The 22,301-nt window shown below is 42.3% G+C and overlaps 1 long non-coding RNA gene across 1 annotated transcript; it reads right to left on the reverse strand.

Moving 5' to 3' along the window:
- Window positions 1-14,226: 14,226 nt before the first annotated feature.
- Window positions 14,227-16,288, reverse strand: LOC146196185 (uncharacterized). The gene is made up of 3 exons (XR_014705631.1): window positions 16,134-16,288; window positions 14,843-14,965; window positions 14,227-14,361 (listed from the first exon to the last, which is right to left on the reverse strand). It is a non-coding gene; the product is annotated as an uncharacterized LOC146196185 (long non-coding RNA).
- Window positions 16,289-22,301: the final 6,013 nt, after the last annotated feature.

Genomic DNA, 22,301 nt, shown 5'->3' on the forward strand with positions numbered 1-22,301 from the left:
GGGTTGGATGAAATGGAGCCGGAGGCGGAAGCGCCAGGAAGCGGGCGCTGTATGAAGCTTCTTATCCTGGCTCAGCCCACTTCCTCCCGACCGTGCTCGTCCTTTTGTTGATCGCTTTATGTTCTTACCATCCCTTCGTATATATTTACTCCGGCTCGCCTCCCGTGCCATCATGCTAGGCTCTTTCGCTCTCGACGCAATGGGCCACACCGCGAGGGAAAGAGCTAGCATGGCGTCTTCCCTTTGTACACAATGTATACCTTGAGGTAGTGTTTTCACTGCAGCGGAAAACATTTTGGACACTCGGCAATAAAACAGGATGACCGAGTCGCTTAGTATAGTGTCGAGAACTCGGGTTCGATCCCGAAGGCGGTAAGCATTTGCTTGCTCGCTAACAAACAGATTTTGTTTTTCTTTTGTGGAACTTTTGTTGCGGTGCTCAGAAACCTCCAACTTCTTTGAGATCTTAATTTTCCATTTTCATTTTTCGTCCGATGTTTTTGAGGATGCTGTTATGCAGTCCCGTGACTAGTTGGGCTTGGTCTAGGTATTCGGTTGTTTAGGCGTGCTTATGGCTTTTCGTTCCGGAATAAAGGCATAGCTGGCGCAGAAATATTTTTGTAACAAATCAGCATCACAAACCTGAATGGTTTCAGAACAGACTTGGAGACTTAGCAAAGCAATTAATCAAAAATAATCTGATATAAAAGCGCGAACAATGTCTACGCTAGATTCCTGCTTTGTCACTGAGTCATCACGTAGATAACGATTTATTGTGAACAAACTGATTCGAATCCTTCGGTTATCTCAATCTAAGAGTTTTATTAAAAGCCTCACACTGGGCTATTCCAGCTAGTTATGCTCTAGAGAGGAGAATTACACCATAAGTCTTGGCGCCCGCTGTGAATAGGTGCTGAAATTCCTACCGGGTATGGAAAATACCTTATTTGCCTCTAACTTACTTTACCGCGAAACAAACGACGAGTTTTTCTTCCAGGCTGATACATGCGCTAAGCAGAAGAGGAAAATAAATAAAAACACACACTTCATAAAAACTGAGAACCACCTTGCCAACAAATAAAATGAATTATATTCAACAATCTGGGAATGAACGTGGAATATTGATCTATTGTATAAAGTTTAAGTTAGGCAGATAATCGATATTACATAAGGAGGCCCCAAAGCCAGACACTGAGGAGGGAAGGGAGAGGTGGTGGGTTCTTTATATATATATATATATATATATATATATAAAGAACCCACCACCTCTCCCACCCCTCCTCAGTGTCTGGCTTTGGGGCCTGCTTATGTAATATCGATTATCTGCCTAACTTAAACTTATATATATATATATATATATATATATATATATATATATATATGTATATATATATGTATATATATATATATATATATATATATATATATATATATATATATATATATATATATATATATATATATATATATATATATATATATATATATATATATATAGTGTAACAGTGCTATAGCAATTGTGGTCATTCAGCGGATATAAAAATATATTACCTCTTTGGAATCCTTGATTTTCATTTGTTGTCCTGGATGCCAGAGTGAGTTGGAATTCCACTGAAATGTTATAGACCAACTACGGCAATAAAGAAGTAGTGCTGTAGTCACCGTCAAGAGAAGCTGGAAGGTGAATAACTTTTTCTTTTTTTAAACAGGTCCCAAGGCTGTGAAAATCACCCAATAAGCAGGACTGGGGCACATGATATAGTAGGGATCAATAATGCTGTGAAGCTTTGTTGTCGCGGAGGATAAATTCCGCAGGATACGATGGGAAAACTTTTGTTTAGTTGAGGGCGTGTAAAGGCCACAGGAGGACGTCGCCGGTAAATTCGAGTCATGGAGGATGACGCGTATCCGCACACCATTTCCGCACAACGTCCCCGTTGCTTGTCATAGCACGGCTTATAGCACGTTGCTCATCGTGTTACTCCTGGTATAAGTGCTTGATCGTGTGAGACAACAGTGTCCAGGGAGAAATCGGTATCCGCCGTGGTGGCGCAGAGGTTACGGCTCTCGACTACTGTGCCCAAGGGCGCGGATTCCCGGCTGCGGCGGTCGCTTTTCGATGGAGGCGAAACACTTGGCTCCAGTGCGCCTTCGACTTACGGCGTCAGTAGCCACTCCAAGAGACTCCATGTTTACCTAGATAATTTACGCCACCCCCAGGCAAACGTATGTACCATTAGTTGCGTTTATTTTTGCGAGTGAAAGACGTTTGCCTAAACTTTCTAAGAAAACCAAATTTCCTGCTTTACGTTTTTTTACTCCTCGAAATAGCCACTTGCAAAGTACCGATGACAAGTAACTACAGTCGATTGGCTGCGAAAAAGCTTCTTACTAAGCGGCATCTTTGTTGTGTTATAGGAGACGAATTTTGGTCATTATTCATCAAAGTTATCAAGAGGCAGCAGGATCGTAGAATTTATAACTCACGACCGCTCTTAGTCTTGCTTCTTTGTCCGCCGCTTGAGACGAAGCGACTTTGCTGTCTGTCGCTTCCTTCGCGTTACTTGTTCGCTCCGATGAATCGCTTTCCGCCAGCAGCTTTCATTAGTGGTCGAGCGAGGAGGAAAGGCACGCCAGTGCTCTTTATATTAAAGCATACCGCAGCGCCTTCATCGTCTCGCCTTTGAACGTGTTTCTGCCTGCTTCCGCGCGAGTTTCCAAGCTTCTCGCCACTCCCGATGCCTCCCTGCACATTGTACTGGTCATTTACCCCCTGTAGGTTCTGGTTACCTAACTGCGCAAGATCAGCGTTTGTCGCTGTTTCCTTCAGCGGCGCATTCACCATAAGAAAGCTTGCTCTGCAAAGGTATGCACTTCGCCTTAGGGCAACAGACAGCGTCCATTACCTTCCTCGCACATGGCATAGCAACTAAGTAACGCGGAAGGCTTGAGCAGGACTTCGGCCACATGATCATCAAAAAGCAGATGCATAAACTCTTTTCGCCCGCTAGCGGTCGTTCAGTCGATAGAGGAGCAGATGGGCGATATCGCTCAGAGGCAGCAGAAGGAGACGCCCACAGTACGCAAAAAGTACATTGGCAGTGGTTAGTGGACGTTTATCTGAATGGAGTTAAAAACATCGAGCTTCAGTCCATGCTTTAAACGCGTCGTGAATTTCTAGAATAGCTGCCGACTGCAGTGATTAGCGACCTCAACTACTGTTCTTGAGGCTGCTGGAAGAAATCCTGCCCGCGGTGGCGGCCGCTTTTCTGTGGAGACTAAAAGCAAGGCGCCCGTGTGCTGTGCGATGTCAGAGCACGTTAAAGAACCACATGTGGTCTAAATGTCCGCAGTCATTTTCTACGTCTTTCTCATAGACTGAGTGGCTTTGTGACGTTAAACCCCATAAGCCAAACCAAACCAGAAATTTCGTGAAGGCAGTATTTTTTTTTTTTTTTTTGGTTGAGTAATATTAGTGATGATCTCAATTTTCACACTTGTACCAATGCCAGAGTTACTGAAGGTTATGCGGACTTGGTGTAGAAATGCTGCCTTCCTTGGAAGCCGAAGATGGGTTCGCATGTCTCCCTGGAAGGGATGACTCCTACCGGAGGGTATCATACCTTCGCTACTATTTCCGAGGTAAAGACGTCTTTTGGGAGGTCAAGGTATATTTGCAGGCAGTCGTTACGCACGGGTTGCAATTAACTCATATATGTTCGAACTATTCTGTTAAGAACTGCTCAGTAATATCTTGATATATCTTCAACATAGGATTTTAGCATAGAATTATGGAGCAGTAGGTACAATTCAAACGTGGTCCCACCAAGAACCTTGAATTTTGGGCGCTGCAGCCATCCTTGGTCAGATTTACTATGAACATAGCGTGGAGAAGTTCTCCCTAGTGCCTTTGACAATGAACAGTATTTTAGGTCCCTTTGCCTAGCCTAGGCAACAGAGACGCGCAATGAACTTTTTATTTACAAATTTGAAAGGACTTCTTGACAAACTCTAAATTCACCTTGCATGTTACCCTCAGGCATTTTTTGATCTATGAACTCCATAAGCACATTTGTCGGATTTTGAATTTCATTATTTCATTTTATACGATTACTCCACGAAGCACCTTGAAACGTATTTAATGGTTGCATTTTATCTCACCTCTCATTTCTTTTATTTTACTCACCATTCTTTTTCAGACTTTCAATCCCGAATACCCCTTTCTACACAGAGTATACCATGCCAGCAAAACCTAAACGGCGGCAAAATTCCGTGTTTTTTATTAAAGGGTACATCTCTTGTCAGAGGTATTCTTTTTTTTTTTTTCTCTCTGTAAGCAAATCATACGCATTGTACAGGAGCAGATACCTGGTAACTGGCGAGAGGAAGCACACCTCTGATAGAAGACAGTGCTTTTATTTGTCCCGCTTCCTTTTCGCTAATATTCTCCGCTGAGGCCCTTTTCCTTTATAACATCGTTTCCATACAAGGCTCACTATGTCTATAACAAAATACCCTCTGTACTTTTCAGATCGTAAATAGTCTATTTCGATTATAAAAGTTCATAACAAGCAAAGATCGGGACTATGTACTGGGGTGACTTAAAATGGCCGCAACCGAATCGCCCTGTAGATCACGTACTGCTGAGAGCGGAGCTTCCGGTATCCGAACAATGTGGTGTTGTATCAGCAATTCGGTTTCGAACTCTCCTGACACGCGAAATTACAGTGGACAATGCTATACGCAGACATTTTTTTCTTTCTGTGCCCAAATATTTTTCTGTGAACAATATAAGCACTGCGTGTTATAGAAAATGTAGGTAACTTACATTTTGTACCTGAATAATTGCGCTCAGATATCACACAATATTTGATGTGGATGGTAATCTAATAGTTAAATGACAGCAACGGACCTAAAATTGACCGCAGAGTAAGAGAGATGAATAGAAGTATATTTTTCTGCCCAATATTTTTTATCGCAAGTAAGCATTAGACTGAAGGTTAACTGTGCATTTATTGCAAATCTATGGGAGCGTTGTTCTGCCGGCGACGAAACGGCGTCTCGCCAGCGTCCGATATCCATGCTCAAACCACTAGGCAGCTCTGCTTTCAGGGCGCATGAACTTCGGAAGCGTGCTACTTATCTATGAGGAGGTTTGCCAGGATACAGTGTTGAACGAAGTCACGTTTTTCAGAGAAAGTAAACAGACCCAATAAGGAAGTGCGGCAGAAACCTATAATGGATGTTTACATTGCGTTTATGACAATTGGACGCTTAGCCGAGGTTGTGAGAAGTGCAAATGCCAGTCAGATTATTAAGGGTATAGATGCCCTATGCCTTTATTTCTTGCCGAATGAACAGATAGGTATTTGGAGCGTCTCCTTCGAAATAAGATGGCGCCAGATTACAACATTCTTGTTTGTTCCTTCGCTTTATACTCTCTTATAAGCTTCCAAATTTAAAGTTATTACACAAAAGCGTGGAATTTATCTGCAAGTTGAAATGTTATTGAATTTTGGTTAGAAAAATGTTTATCCGGGAGCCAGTATTTTTAGTCCTTTCCTAGTACTGAGCAATGAATCTCCATATCGCTTTGGCTTAGGTGTGCAGTATGTAACTGACGAGATGTATCCTGTTCCTCTTACCTATTTACAACACACAGCACATCCGTCATCTGCTTGATTAACGTTTTTTTTTTTTTTTTTTCTAGCTTGATGTTCTAAACCTTACTGATCTGGCACCGCAATGTACGGCCCGCGGCGTCTAGAATGCTCATAGCAGGTTTTCTTCCTACATGTTATGCTGAGGTGTACAGTCTCCTTTTTTGTTTCAATTATAACTGCATAAAACATGAGCCTTCTCGTGCGTTTAGGGTATGCTGGCGTGGTAAAATGTGAATGTCTCTTTCTTATGATTGTGACGTGATGTGATAAGACGCAATATGGCTATGACGTGACCATGCTAACATCACCCATCCCTCTCTTACCCATTACTTTTATATCCGCTCACCCCGTTTTCCTAGTGCAGGGTAGCAAACGGGTTTCTTTTACCGGTTAACCTCCCTGCTTTACCACCTTCTAATTTTCTTCCTCTAATATTCCACCTTGTAAGAAACAGAAGAGAATAAGTATAGGAGATCAGTGGGGTAAGGTTCCCGTTGTACAGGTGCCGAGACAAAGCAAAATAAGTAACAGCCAGTAACAGGTCTGGAACACGGTTACTGTTTGTGGTATCACGCATGCGACACCTATGATTCTTTGCAGTATCATTGCAGGTATCTGGGCTCTGTATTATGCGATAAAACATATGCATGGCCCACGGGCGCTCTGTGAGCATGCCCGCCATGTGAGACAGTCATTCTATACGCTGTTCAATCTCCTCGTACGTGTCGCCACCGTGCGGGATTTTTACTCACTGCTTCTGTGTTGAAGGAAGCGAACGGTACTTCTGCCATAGCTGGCTAGGAGACTGATTGACGCTGTCCAAAGTAAGAAGGTTCACGAGCGCATGCATCGGCTGGTTATATACTGCCTGCAAGCTTATGTTTCTTAGATATCAATTTTAATCTGATGACAGCTTGGAGTACTCGGCGATACTGTTGCGGGGATATTACAGGGAAGGGCCCAATTTCCGAAACAAAGCAATATTTTTTTCGTTTCATGTCTATCCTTCGCTCACGTCGAGAAGTTAAAGCTGTCAAAGAAAGCCAATAGGGAGCGTTTTTGAAGTTAAGAGAAATTTTAATACCAACAGCTAGGATCCAATACTGAAGATAAATGTGCAGATATATTGATTGCTATAGCATAATTTTACGACATGAGAAAACCTGTGCACGGGAAAAGCTTCCGGTGAACGACAACACTTGTCCACGCATTCTTTTATTTAAAGTTGCAACCTAGCGTTAGCTGCTGCTTGGTCCAAAGTCACATTTATACAACCATCCAGCTGTCGTCAAATATCGAAATTCAATATATTTTGCTCTCCGTAGCAGTGAAGTTGTGTTCAGCTGTCAAAATAGGACGAGCATTTTTCGCCTGGATTCAGGGAGGAGGTGTGATTGAATAATTTCACGCAGTGAGCTACAAGAGCACATACCGCAGCCGGTCGTGTGTTGCATCATTAACCGAAGACTGGCGCTGTCAATCAGCTTAATTACTTCCATTCCATGTGCTTTTCCATTGGATTTCCCGTATTTTCGTGCGTATTTAACATCCTTCCTCATGACAATAATACACTGAGTGATTTTTTTTTTGTGACACTTTATTGTGAGCTTGTTTCTCCGTGGTCAGTTTTCTAAAATAACAGCCTTTAGCTGCCTGCATTGCTGGTCGATAAACCTCGATGGAGCCTCAGCAAAATGCAGGTTATTGCCGCTCTTCTTCTTCCCGCAGAAACCCTTTTGTTTGCAAATATAAAAAGTCAATATTTTTCGATTAAGAATCTATACCCTTCTATGCGGAAGTAGAAAGACACCATATGCGCCCAAAAAGCATCCCGGTGATTGGTCTCATTGTGCTCCCTGTGGCCTTGAGGAAGCTGTTCTTTGGTTCCAGTCAACCGAATGGGTTCTACACTAATCCTGCTGCTGTGTTCAGAAGCTGTCGCTATTTGGCGTGAGCATCACTAGTATACCAAAAAGTATACCAAATCACAGTGTGCAAAGACAGGTCTTTTTCACCCTAGTATAGGTTATCTGTTCTTTTTCTGCGGCAGAGTAAGCCTATCCGAGCGCCAGATGTGAAAAATTTGAGACTATTTTTTAAGGCAAAAGTATTTTCTTGCAAGGCACGAATGGCTTTCTAACCACTCAACACCGCTCGTGTGCCGCTGCCCGCTGTTTTCCTCCCCAGTGGTAATTACGTGAATGAAGTCTTCAGCAACGGGTGTATCTAAAATATCCCCGTGGATGCTTCACTGAAGTCAGCAGGATGTGCAGCCCGGAGGCATGCTCTATTACTGGCTGTACCTGACTTGTGCCTGCATTCCCCGAGTTCCAAGCACGTAGAACAACTGGGACTACAAACCACGACAGAACTGAGCTCAGCATAGTCCCATGCCTAGCTGCATCTCACAGACTAAGAGGATGCCGCCTTCGACGAACCGCATCCGCAGTACGGGCAGGACAGCGAGCAGTTTAACAGCTTCTTGTGAAAGGCTCCAAGCAGGTTATCTTACCACTGCGTTTTTCCTGCTGAAACTTAGATCAACCACGTGCTTCCTTGTTGCCGCTTGTTCAAAGCATAATGTTATCTAAGTTGTCTGAGGCAACAGAGTGCACAAGTGGACGTCTACGTAAATGTTTCATCTATTTTCTAGAGTTACCTCTAGCTTCTCTGTCAAGAGCTCCAAAGGGACACGTGAAAGCGACATTTAAAAATTGCCACATGACGAGTAAATAGGGAAATCATATGCTGATAGAAATACCTGAAAGGTTCGCAATAAGTAAGGTAAGAGCTGATTGTGTCGTCCGTGTCTGTCGCTTTATTAGCGAGTGATTGCTACTATTGAGATATCAAGGCAATGACCACAATATTTCAGCGGCTTTGTGTCCCTGTTCCTGCTGCACGCGCGACGTTTTTCATTTTGCGTTTCGCGTGTAATTCTCTTCGCCGCTCTAATAAAACTTTAATTGTTAGTAGCGTTCGCGCTCCTTGCGTCTGTATGCCCCTATCTCGTCCTGTTAATATATAAGAACAAAAATGTATCCGCTGAATTGTACTGCTAGTGAAGACTTAACACTTGCACTGTCGCAGACGTCGACTAGTCGTTTTGTGACTCATCACAATACCGCCTGCTCTTCAAGTAGACAATGCCTAACATGATAGGCAGCATTTACTGTGCACCCACTTCGCGAAAACGAAATACGAAGCAGGAAGCATTAATAAAGCAAACAATATCATGGTATAGAATATGACTTTTACGGTTTACTTTACACAACAGGGGACCCAATATCCATTTTTTTATTTTTGACTCGTTTGTTTCCTTGTTCCGTGACATATCACCGGCTTTCAAGAGCACACTCAAGTGACTGGGCAACGGACTCGCAGACGACTTTTCCCGGCCAATGGTATTTCAGTGCACGTGCACCGAATGTGAAGGCTATTGTTGACGTGGGAATTCTCTACAATTTGATTACCATAATTGGTCAATTGCTTCTGTGATGTAGTGCTGCTGTCAGACATGTGTCTTATATATAATGAAATACAATGACAGCCTATATTTTAAATAGACTTTCATGCACACTAGCGCCAGATCTAAAGTGCAGTTTTTCCTGAAGGGATAGGCTGAACTCAGGGACCTCCAGTCGATGTGATTCCTGGATGATTTTTTTTTTCGAGTAGTCATTGACGCCCTGCGGTTGAGGAATCCAATCTTAACACGGAGATGATTAGTTGCAAAACTTGATCTTTACGACCGTGCCCGCCGCCTTCGATCGATATAAAACCTATATTTTCCGTTTTGCATTGAGATGCAAACATTTACGATTTATTATACGCTTACACTCGAACGGAGACAGCAGCAGGTACTGTAAAAAAAATTTCGCCGATTTACGTAGAAACATGGAGGTAATTTATTGCCGAGCTGTTTCCGTATTTCATATAACGGACGTTCCTAATATAACGTAAAACGGACTCTGTTAATTGGTTACAGAATCTGTTCCCTGATTACAGCATAATGTTTATATCTGCGTTATAGGGTTTATGTTTTCTGAATACAGCATTGAGTTCATTTCTGCTTTACAGAATTTCCGTTTTCTCAATACAGCATCAAGTCCGGATTTTCAATTATAGGGTTTCTGTTTTCTGAATACAGCATTGAGTTTATTTCTGCCTTACAGAATTTCTGTTTTCTGAATACAGCATTTAGTTCATTTCTGCTTTACAGAATTTATGCCTTCTGAATACAGCATCAAGTCCATTTCTGCATTACCGAATTTCCCTTTTTTTTTTAATTACGTCAAGCAACCTGTTATACAGACATTCTTTTGCAATTATGAAGCTGTCTGCTTTCTGAGTCACGCGCACAATCAACAAAATATGAAATCTGTTCTTTTACCGAGAATACAGCATCGGCTGGTACAGTTTGTACCAGCCGATTGGATATGATTGTGGATTTCGTTTTAGGAAGAATGTTGGTGTTCTTTCAGCATGCAGTCGAAGTGAGAGTAGCGTCGGTGACCACATGTGAATTTTGTGATTTATCTAGTGAAGTAACATGTACGCATGCAAATTGTGTAGCACTTTGTAGGCAAATATATTTAACACCCATTCAATGGAACACGTACATACTGTTTATTTCCCTTCGTACATTAAACTGTCTTCGGGGCATGCATTCTCTTTTGTAATCTGCCATTCTGTCTGAGATCCCCTGAAAAGCACAAAAAAAAAAATAGTTTGTCAGAACCATAAGATTCTAGGCACAGGAAAAAGATGGAGAATGGGTTTGGTTTGTGGGGTTTAACGTCCCAAAGCGACTCAGGCTACGAGAGCCGCCGTAGTGGGGACTCCGGAAATTTAGACCACCTGGGGTTCTTTAACGTGCACTGACATAGCCCAACACACGGGCGCCTTGCTTTTCACCTTTAACGAAAAGACAAAAAATGTTGTTTTCAGTACTTCTAAGGCAGTGATAAAATTAACAAATGAGTTTCTAGAATTCGACACAAGAAATAAAATAAATTATGAAAAATATGCCTATATTGTAGAAACTAACATGCAAAGAAGGGATGTAAGACATATAAAAACCTTTTACTGATAATTAAGCACGCTTAGATAGGGTAAAAGACTTGAGTTAAAACTTAAAAAATAACTGAGTGACTATCAGTGATGTTAAATGTACTACTGTACAAGGGCAAAATTATTGCAGAAGTCAGAACCCTTTTTGGTAGGTCAGCCATTTCAGTTTTTCCATGAGTAAATTTTCAACAAATGGGACGCTGGCATTTGAATGTTACCCCTGGACGTTCATTTTTCTCTGTACTCAATATTGGGAACTAAGTGGCGCATGTTTCGAATGTATTACTACATGCTAAATCTGCCATGCCTTTTACTTTCTCTATGTAAAAGAGGTAAACTATTTGTTAAAAGTTATGCATGAGATGAAATGGGATAAAAGCTTAAGTGATGCGGAAACGCAGAATTTTCAATTATTACACTGTTTCCAGGATAATGGTTAAACACACACACACACACACACACACACACACACACACACACACACACACACACACACACACACACACACACACACACACACACACACACACACATATATATATATATATATATAGAGAGAGAGAGAGAGAGAGAAAGAGAGAGAGAGAGATCAAAAAAGATCAAGAGAGTCATGAAGGCATGCAGTCAAGATCAACCATGAGAAAATTGACATACATTTAGTGTATCAGGAGATGGAACGAAGCTTCTGCGCCAACTTCATAACTGTCGAATGGGCGCTGGTGCGTGACTTCTTCCCGCCTCGCCACTTGCTCCCTGACAAGGGACTGATGAAAAAGATTTGTTTGTAAAACAGCAATGACTAGTTTTAGTTGTGTTTGTTTTACCAAAGAATACATTGTAACATGCTTGTTATGTTTGTTGCTTAGTATTTCATAAACCGTATGAAACACTGAATATTTGGCTAAGTAGTTCTGCTAGAATATTGAAAGGCGAACAAACATTTTCAGTGCAACTATTTCACATTCATGCAATTCTCGAACACTGATGTGTATCGCTGATTGCTTACTATTCCAAAAACTTCGGCTACAGAAAAAGGTGAAATAGTGGCTAAATAACCTGTAAAAATTATTTTAGTTATTTATATATCTCTGGATATAAGTAAATAAAATCGTAATGCACAGTGACATAGATTCACGTATTCTGCAATACCCCCAACAAAAGGGAATTGCAAACGCGCACAAAGTCACAGGTGTATATTTTGTTTGAGCTACGAGAGGTTGCACACTAATAGAGCTTAAATTATGTGCAAAAATATTTCGTAGATTTTTCTTGCAGTAAGGAACAGATCTGGCCATCACACCGGTGCATGTCAGTAACGTGTCTATTAAAAAGCCCTTGGGCTAGGTGTTTAGAAGGCTCTTGACCAAAGTGACAAGGGCACGTTGTGCGGCCTAGTCCCGCGAAGCAAGCAAAATGAGCCATGGTGGAGTTCGAGGCAAAGAATAAGTGGGAGACTAGAAGTCTGTATGGCGCTGTGTGAGGCAATGTTCTATATCTGCGTATAAATGTGAACAGCTAGGGCACTGTGACATGAAAGAGTGTTTGTACAAATAAAGTTTGGCTGCTGTGTGAAGACGGAATTGCTGAAGGATGTAATTTTCACAGATCGATAAGGGTGGGCGTCCTAAGTGGCAAGTTAGCTGAGTCAAATCACTGGTGCGTGCATTATTCATAGGCTATCGCTTTGTACACCGTCTGCATTCACCCTCGATGGGCTCGTCCTTAGGAGCCTCAGCACCCGGTTTACAATAGAGCAGGAAAGCTAGTAGTAAGCCAGATCATAGAAGTGCACAGAAATTAATTATGTTTTCTTGCCTGCACCACTGCTGAATTTGACAAGATAGGGAATATTATTTTCTGAATGAAAAAGTTGAGTACTAGAAACAAGGCTAGAAAAGTAGCGTACAGCACATAATTATAAATCAGTTCTAAAAGCAACAAGAAAAGTAAAGCCAAGAGGAAAGATATTTTCAAATGGTCCTTTAAAGGCACTATCCTGAAATGCTTCACCTCAACAAGCACAATAAACGAAGAATCAAGTGTTAAATGGAGAAATGACATTCATCCCATATACACTCTACAACCAGAAAAAAAAAAAAAAAACGTTAAGAACCTCAGCTCTGGATAAATTTCCGCGTCGTTGCCGCTGCCTCTGCATACTCAAGATTCAGGACTTATTACAGCACGAAAAGCAGGCAAGCTGCCTCACAGAATGATGCTGGCTCTATAAGTACAGCCTCCTGTTCACAAAACACGTAGAACTGCTTTCCAATAACATAAATATTGACTTCAGTATTGTAAGCCATAAAACAATGCTAGTAACGAAAAAAGAAAGATGTGCCTGTCGCGCAAAATTATATAGTAATCATTATTTGAATACTTGAAGTGGCAACTTTGTCCCATTCTTTTTCGGAAGCATATACCTTCAAATGGTCATTTTGACTGAAATAGGAACACATCTTGTATAATGCTCGCATATCTACAGTTTACAAGAACATATACCCATACTCATTGGTTAGATATATGAGAATATCTCGTAACCTATGAAGACAGCTTCCCAAAATTTAAACCGTAATTTAATTTGATTAGTTAGCCTTTCTGTGAATGAAGAGCGAAGCAATCCAGGAAAAGGCATGGATCACTAAAATTAGTCCAACCACACAATCTGCGGCCGCATCTATATGTACAAAGCATGATAATAAATACCATGATCAAGCTTGCCGAGTACAACTATAACTGGCGTGGACGGCAAATCGGAGATCCTGGATGTAATGCTGGTGCCTTCCTGATAAGAGACGGGAGTAAAATCGAATTCATGTGGTAACGAACAAGAACAGTTTATAGTACTCCAAAACAGTGATAACTGACTAACTTTATAGCCATGTTTCTTAACTCAGCCGATGCACCGAATCCTTTGGCTTCTAGGGACATATACGCGGCAAACAATACAGCTGCGGATATTCCGACAGTCACCTGCAGATTTAACTTCAGTGGTCCAGCTCTCTATTCCATGCTACAGATGCTAAGCATTTCAACAAAAATAAAACGGCGCTGACAGGTGCACCTTTTCTTTTTACAACTAAGGAGTTTCCTTTCTTTGATGGATTCCATGCTCCCATTCCGTATAGCCATAAGCATCAGTCTTGCAAGCAGAAAAGAGTGGTGCCAGCATATGGTAGCTACCGAACCTAACAAGCATACTGAAAAGACGTAAGGGAAGTCAAACTGAAATAATCAAGGCTTCTAATAATTATAGTTCTTTCTTCTTTCTTTCCTATAGTTCCAAGTTTCAATGAATAAGGCCAAGAAGGCTGTAAGGTTATACCTGACACCACAATATAGTTTCACATTATTTTACAATCTCCAAAATGGATTGCTCAGGATTCACTACTGAGGTACAGTGGGGTTTATATCTCACTTCAAAGATGCGGTAGAGAGCACAAGGGTCGTCCTTGAAGTATACGGCAAGGAGAGGCATTACCACATCTGCCTCAGCTCTGATGTTGCTTTTTGTTTCTTCGAGCTGCCGCTCTGCAAGCAGGCACATGATTTCCTTTGAAGGTGCACTGTCAAGGTACTTCACAAGGAGTGGAGCGCACGTTGCAATACTGTCCTGAAATGTGGCCTTGAATAAAATAAAACATTTTTTTTTCATCATTGGCAAGCAAAGATTATTGGTAGGCTTCAATGGCAAAAGGCAAATGTTTGCTTTGACATGTATGCAGAAATTTAAATTTGCAGCAAGAAACACTGCAGTATGCTGCCATTTTTCTACGGCTATTACAGTATCACCATTGAATGTGATGCGGGTCTGGCAGTCCTAAACCAAAGAAACGAATTATCGGGAAAAAATGAAACATTTAAAAGTTCTCATAAAATGATGCCCATTTACATCTTACTGATTAAATTTAGCTGCAGATCTTCACCAGCCTAGGATTTCCACAGCTTTCGCTGCTCTGCACAAGGTCTGTACTTGTAATGCTCAAATTTTTCATTCGCAAAAGCAAGATCTTTCACAGCATAGCTTGGTTTCCTCACATATCAGTCAGCAGAACTGAATATTCACAACTCTAACTTGTACACTGCAGCCATTCTCCTTATCTTACCTGCACATCTTTCCCAAGAAGGTTATTTGCATGACTGTAGAAGAATGGTCTGTGAAATAACAATGGCCATTCTTCTTTCACTTGGGCTGTGGTATGAACAGGGTTAGCCGAGTTGATGAACACCTGTTGGCAAAAGTATGTTTCTTTCATGTACGCCATTGCAAGCGGCACGTCTATATCTCTGAATGTTTTCCTTCCTTCCTTTTTCAAAAAATCAATTTTTTCATGGTCATTTTCGGCAATTGGCTTTTGAACAGGCTGCCAGTTCTGACAGCCATAGCTGCTGCTCTTACTTTTCTTAACTTGTTTTTTGGTATGCTGCAGTGCCGGTGTTCCACGATGCAAATTTTCTACTCTGTTCTCTATTTGAAATGGTCCACAATATGTAACACAAGCTTCATCCGTGTTGACTCGTATCTCCCGCAGGATGGCACAGTACACAGGAAGGCAATGTTTTCTGTTTCAGCATGGTTTCTGTGATGCTGAAGACATGGCTTCTGAAGGTTCGACAGTTTTTGAACGTAGCACCGCACGGGCTGATTGGACATAAGGCACCATCGAGTACACTACTATGATAAGAAAAATGTTCAAAGTAGGCCAGCCATGTAGAAAAGCTTTGCGCACACCTGGGGCATCTGCTCATATTTCAGCACCATCCGGTTTAACGCTATAATAAAAAATAAGTTGTCATATAATTTACAAACAAGCTGTCATACGAAGACCACCCCGCGCACGACCCTCTGAACAATCAGCACCATGTCATGTCACCTGCCAAAGCCACGCCCGTGATTTTTCGCTGACAATTAGCCGGATTTTCTGCTAATCGGCAACTTTAACGCTATCGTATTAATATTGGATACTGCGGTCGAACAGCTCCAGTTGAAAACAAACTTCCACGGTACAAACGAGCGGCTTAGTTCGCGATTGACAAGTGGTTTATGCCTCCTTAAGTCTGATCACCGCAGCTGACCAAAATACAAGCCAAGGTGCTGCTTAAGTACCGTAACTCAACACCGGACGTTCATTTAGTCGGACAGTGCTATAGAATAGTTTCAATATGGTCCGAGTAGTTCCTCTGTCTGGATACATCATGCGGAGACACGAAAATCATATGAGCAGTGCAAATAAACAAGATTGTAAAGAGAGCGCGCCCTGTATCGAAATTGTTCACTGAATAAATCGTTCGCACTGCCAGAATGGCGCCTTTGCGAAGCGCGCAACATTGCTCTTGGACATTCGTACGACGCCAGTCACGAGTTGCACCTCAAAACAATTGTAACATTGTTCTCACCTGTTAGGCGAACACGTTGCCTTTTTTTGCTTGTCGGTGATCCAGATGTATTCGCAAGCGCACAAGATGGCTAGGTCGTCAAAGATAAAAAGTTGAAATGCAGTATCGCAGTCCAGACGTTCAGCTCCACACGTCCACGCCCTGTGCTCACTTGAAAAAGGCGCGAGAATGCAGTGCGCAAGCAGCGCAACCGCTACGGCGCATGCGTCATTGCCCTAGCGACGAGGGGACGAAACAGTCGTCGGCGCGGGCGCGGGCGGCTTCCTGCAGTGGACGGTGCGGAGTAAGCGAGAAGGCGTGAGAACGTTGTTTTCCGCTGGGAGATGACACGTACAAGGCGCGATTAAAAAAAAACAAACATCGAATCGGCCAACACGGCGACAACCGAAGAGCCTGGGAACGCGGACTTCTAGAGCAGTTTTCTATTTGTTTTTATAGTAAATGGCGCAGTACCTCTCACTTGTCGGTGGACGCCTTAGCAGCGCCGGGAGGGAAGAGGCGAACGAAAGAATAAAAAAAAAATGTACGCCAGCGGACGTTTCGATCTCAACTTACACTGAGACCGCATAGTAGGCAGGCGCACCTGTATTTTGACTCCATTGCAATACCGCCGCCGCGGCCGCGATGAAAGCGCTTCTCCGGTCACCGGCCGAAAGCGCATTGCTTTGCGCGTTAGGTGCTGCTACCGTGTGTACTATGCTTGACAGCAGCAGCATCCGGCCAGAGGAGAAACGATGCGCGGCTTTGGAATGTTGCTCTTGTGCAGGTGGTTCGAGAAGCCCAGCCCGGCGGGAAGGCGTGGGAGCATGTACAGTGTGCATGCTTGGGGATCTTCCATACTTGGGCATGCGGGCGTCGTAGTGGCGTGAACTCCTCCTCCATTCATGCCTGGTTTACGGATTTTCAATACGTATCGAATAAAACAGAAGCGCCTGAAATTCGATTCACGGATGTTCAATACTTATTGAGTAACACGGAAGTGTCTGAAATGCTTATAAGGACATTCTCCTGCATCCGTGCGCCAATTTTCGGATGTTCAATACGTATTGAGGAAAACAGAACCGTTTGACGTTCTTTTAAGGAGGTTGTCTGCGTAAATTACGTTTTTTTTTTACCGTGATATGCTGAATTGCACTTGAAATATTTAGACTCGAGCTAGTGATCTGAATTAAGGTTTCTAGAGATTCTTAGATCCGGAAATTATTGCTGAAATTAAAGATTTATAGCAGAACACCACAAGTCTTTTGAGAGTAAGGATCTCACAATACTGTTAAAAATGCGCAAATATTTAGAATATTTGCACATTCGGCAAATACAACACTGCCCATTAAAACACAAGAGGCTTTAAGATTTTGATAAAACCAACCGCTTCTGGCATATAAACCACACCAGTGGTCGTCGTTATTCCTGTTTGGCGTCACTTTATTGAGGACGCCGTAAAATTGGAACCTCTGTCCCAGGATGTTGGAATGTTTTTTTGTGTTCGGGTCATGATCTCTGGCATGCACGAAAGACAATAAGCAGCACACCATGACCTCTGCTTTCCACCCTATTACTGTTTGTTACAATTGATTAGGTACCGTCCAAGCGTCTCGGAATGTAGCACGGTTCACGTCTTTATCAGCGGCGCCTTCTCGAAGGGTGCTCCAGTCAATTTCTTCTTACGGCTATGACTATAGGATAACATTTTTGTTATTTCCGTTTTCATGTATTGTTTCTTGTTAACGTCTAGAGGGAACTGGTAATTCTTATTTTAATTTCCCGTCTTTTTGCTGTCGCTCTACGGAATCCAGATCAAAGGCTTTGTCGCGTGTTTTAGTTTTGCTATCCCTTATTCATTCGTGCCATGTCTTCAGCCTCAGGCGCACGTAACGATTGCTTTTTCGTATTATACGCACTCCTGTTTTATTTTCAACGTGGTTTCTTGCTCCCTTTCTCTTCTTAGAGCTATGATGTAATATCGATGTATATGGTTCCATCTGCGTCGTTTTATTTATCATCAGTATTTCGATATGACATTCGAAGAAATATTGGCCCCTCACGCCATAGTACAAAGATTGCTGTAAGCTGTCAGTGCAATAAAAAAATTCCATAGATCAGGCCTGCGGGGACGACCACAACGTTTGACAGGAAAGTAATTTCGAGCGACGCGGCTACTGTCTGCGTCGGACAGAAAAAAAGTAATTCTTTCGGCAGCAGACAGTAGCTGTCACGCGTTTTTCTTTTCATTATTTTGTGTCAGTATTTCTTCCTTATCAGTAACTTAAATTGTGTGGTTTTCATTCATGTGATGCCTTATGAGCTTCGTGTCTCTGTAATGTCATGTCAGGGAAAGCGATAAACCACTAGAGGTCCGTGAAAGATATTGGGAAGCAGGAGCCGATCTCGAAGAGAGGAACGAAATAATTATTAAAGCCCCACCTACGCCAACATCTAACCTGTGCCGAGTATGTGAACGACAATTCCTCCTCACAACTCTGGTCGGAAGCTTTTCGTTTTTTTCTCCTTCTGGCTCTGACCCTCAGGCGAAGGTATCCTAAAAAGGTCTAGACGAAGACCTCGCAGCCTAGACATCCAAGACTGGTCTCCTGCGAGACGCCCATCTTACAGTAGTCCTTACCATTGCCTTCGTGCAGTGCTGTCCTAAATTTCTAATTCCCTTAATAAATCACTTATTGAACATCACCCGTGCATTTATATTAGCCTTAAAACGAACGAAGCATCATTGTGCGAAGAAAGGCTGCCATAATGAGCATACCTTTTTGGCTTGAGATGGGGGAGGTTCATAGAAACTGCTCTAATGCAGAACTGGAATATGTAAGTTAACAAACGGCAATTGAGATGGGGATTTTTTCAGCAATCAAACTCTCCTTCTCTGTTCGGTGACTTACGTTGCGAATACGTTGGTTGGATTTCCATGTTAGACAATCTTTATGCGATGTATAAAGGATGCAGCATTTTACTGCAAATGCTAGCATATAGGTGCAGGAAACAAACACGAGATTGCATGTTGAAATTATGTGAAGAGGTGGTATATGTGCTGTTGCCATGATTCGCATTTTTTGAAATTTTATAAATATACTTAAAGCTGCTTTCTCCGAACTGGCACACCTAGCAGGGGAAGTTGTTTATTTTCTGTCGGCGTGTGCACACATGATTACTTTTCTATGTAATTCATTTTACCAGCAGAGAAGAATGGGAGGATAGGGTAGCAGCATGGTTTGCGGGGCTTATTTTTTGGAGGGACAAGTACGGTGGAAAAGCGACACCTCAAGCGTGAAGCTTTTTATTCCTTTCCCCGATCTTCTCCTCTTACGCCATCTACTACGGCTGCTATTAAAAAGGGGAGCGGGGTTGTGTTTCCAGCAGCTCTAGTGACTGTAATAGCTCGCACCCACTATCAGCTATCCTGTTCGGGTTTCAGTTGATAGATATGACGCATGTCGATATCACATTGATGACCTTCCAAATACATTTATAAATTTTGTTTCACATTAACTTTCTCGTTTCTCTGTGGGGTGGACTTTTGGTGAGTGGCGCCTACCGTTAAGGCGTCAGTGGAGGGTTGGATGGGTAGACCGTCCTGTGGAAGGACGGGAGGTGGGAGCAATAGGTGCATATGTTGGCTGGAGTGTGAAAGACAATGAAGGCGGGTGGCTGAGTAGGTCAAGGATTATACGTGACAGATACACAGCGGATGGAGAACATTCAAAGTGGTCCGGAGTTTTTGGAGGTGGAGATACTAGTGAGCTCATAGGCGAGAGATGCGTTTTAATTGATTGTGTCCGCATGCACATGCACTTCCTCTCCGAACGGTAGAGGCATCACGCATGCACGCATACAAACACGCACACAGAGAGAAAGAGAGAGGGAGGGAGGTAGAGAGAGAGAGAGCAGTATTATGCAGAAAGAACAGTATGCAGATAACACATCAATAAACATTTGAGGGCGAATTAAAAATTAGGAACACTTGACCGCTAACTTAGCTCAAATTTTCTAGCAGGACATTCAACACTAATCGGTGCACGGGTGTAACCGTCCTTTGTACATTGAATGTTTTTCATCTCATCTTGCCCTTGTCCTTTTCATGGTGTCCGTCTCATATTCAGTAGTTGTGCCGCACAAAGTCCGTAGTCTTTATTTTTTCACCGTAGTCATTGTTAAAAAATAGTCAATTCAATCGTTTTATTCAGGTAAAAAAATGTAGTCACGAAGTGCTGCTAATTTACCAGGATAAAATCTGAATAACTAATGAGCTATGCCATTTTCTTAAATACAGACTTACAGATTGGTGTGTTCAGTGTAAAATGAGCATATCAGGGATGGTTTAGGCGTGCTAAATTATAGCTGATTAGATCTTAACATTCTGGCTAATAAATTGATTTTGGAGAAATTTACATGACACGATGTATTACAGAAGAAAGTATATAATTTACTGTCAAGGCAACTCTCTTCTGATTGGCTCTTTTGACGAATTGACTCTCTCGGTACGGGTGTGAATATCGTTTACGAATGGGTAAGCATTATATGGGTATTTCTTCACTGCTGGAGATACTTAGATACATTCTGCTACATTACATACTGTGCGTTGTATTCGGACGTAAACGTAATATTGTACAAATGGCAATATAACCTAAAATCAGAGAACAATGTGGAACAAAATAATATTCCTCAACATTTCTTAGACCTTGACAAGTGGCCATGCTTTCTCGTTGGATAAATCAGATAAAGTAGTATCGCTTCAATGGCATAATGAGGCATGAAGAACAAATACGCGCATCAAGCACGCACCGGACTTTTGGTTTGGTCTTCTGAGCTTGAAAATAAAATTAGCACAGTCCTTGACCCGTCACTTTTGAATTGAGCAGAAATCGCTGAAAAGACGACTTGACAAACCAGCTTCGAGGTTAAGCGACAACCGTTTTGTTTGCTTTTCAACGCCTGCTTCAAAAGATTAACGACACGTAAAAGGCACTTCAAATTCTAGCACCTTAAAATTTACCATTTGCCCATGCACACTAATCAAAAAGGGAAAAGACAGTTAGCAGAGATGAACAGAATTTTCCTGGCTCCTTCATAGAACCAACTTCTATTTCCATGTTGAGGGACTGTTTTTCTTTTCGAAAAAACTGAATATTCAAAGTTTGTGCTACGTGCCACTGTAAGAGCACATGACACCCCTATTCGTGCTCCAGAAATCAACCATTACTGCAAGGATGCATCGTGTGACAACGCAGGCGGGACCGCTTCTCGTGCGTATACGGAGACAACACCTGAGGTGGCGGACGGCCGGGGTACCATAACTCATTGAGTGCATGGCGACGGCGGTGGCGCAGCGCAGAAGCCAGTCGAAATTGATCTATTGACAAACACAATGTGTGGTATGGAACGGCTTGGTATGATATGATATTGTATGGCTTAAGCACATATGGCATAGCCGTATGTCATAAGTACAAAAGTAGGACGTCTCAAAACGACATCGAGTATGTACGATGCCGTAGCGGAAGGGTGTAGATCTTAGATCACCTGGGGCGTTTTAACCTGCACTGACATCGCAAATCACACGGACGCATAGCATTTCTCCTTCTTCAACACGAAGACAAACGGCTTTGATTGAAATGATGCACTCGCAATCAGCATTCCAAGTCATAGCACTCAAGGTACATAACAAGTTCCATAACCACTTTGAACAAGAAATTTCGAGTCTAATCGCAGCGCCCATTGACACATGACATTATAAAAGGGCCACTACGGGCTAAACCACGAAGTGACACCAGGTTGCAAAGTGAGGGCTATTGAAATCGAGGTTTACATAAAACATCACACTGCGGAAAACGTGTCATTTATCGTACGTTATATCCTGAACTCTACAGTAGCACCACAAATTCATAAACTTGCAGTTTTGGCAGTTAGAAACACGCCGCTCTCATATTACAAAAATTAAAGAAAAAACACTTGAAGTCAATGCCTTGTCAGGCCCCCCAAAAAACCTACAAGCAGTAACTGTGCATGGTGCTTTGATGGTATGAAGGTTTCACCAAGGAAATAACTAGCATTCCGATCGGCAGAGTTCCAGAAGAAACCAAGACATTTTTCGGTCATTCAGACGTTCGAAGCTTGGTTTGTTGAGTTTTTTAGAACCAGACGTTTGAGAGGCCTGTAGGCGAT

This window comes from Amblyomma maculatum, chromosome 3 (assembly GCF_055883805.1).
Source record: "Amblyomma maculatum isolate TAMU_Amacu chromosome 3, ASM5588380v1, whole genome shotgun sequence".
Classification (NCBI taxonomy): Eukaryota; Metazoa; Arthropoda; class Arachnida; order Ixodida; family Ixodidae; genus Amblyomma; species Amblyomma maculatum.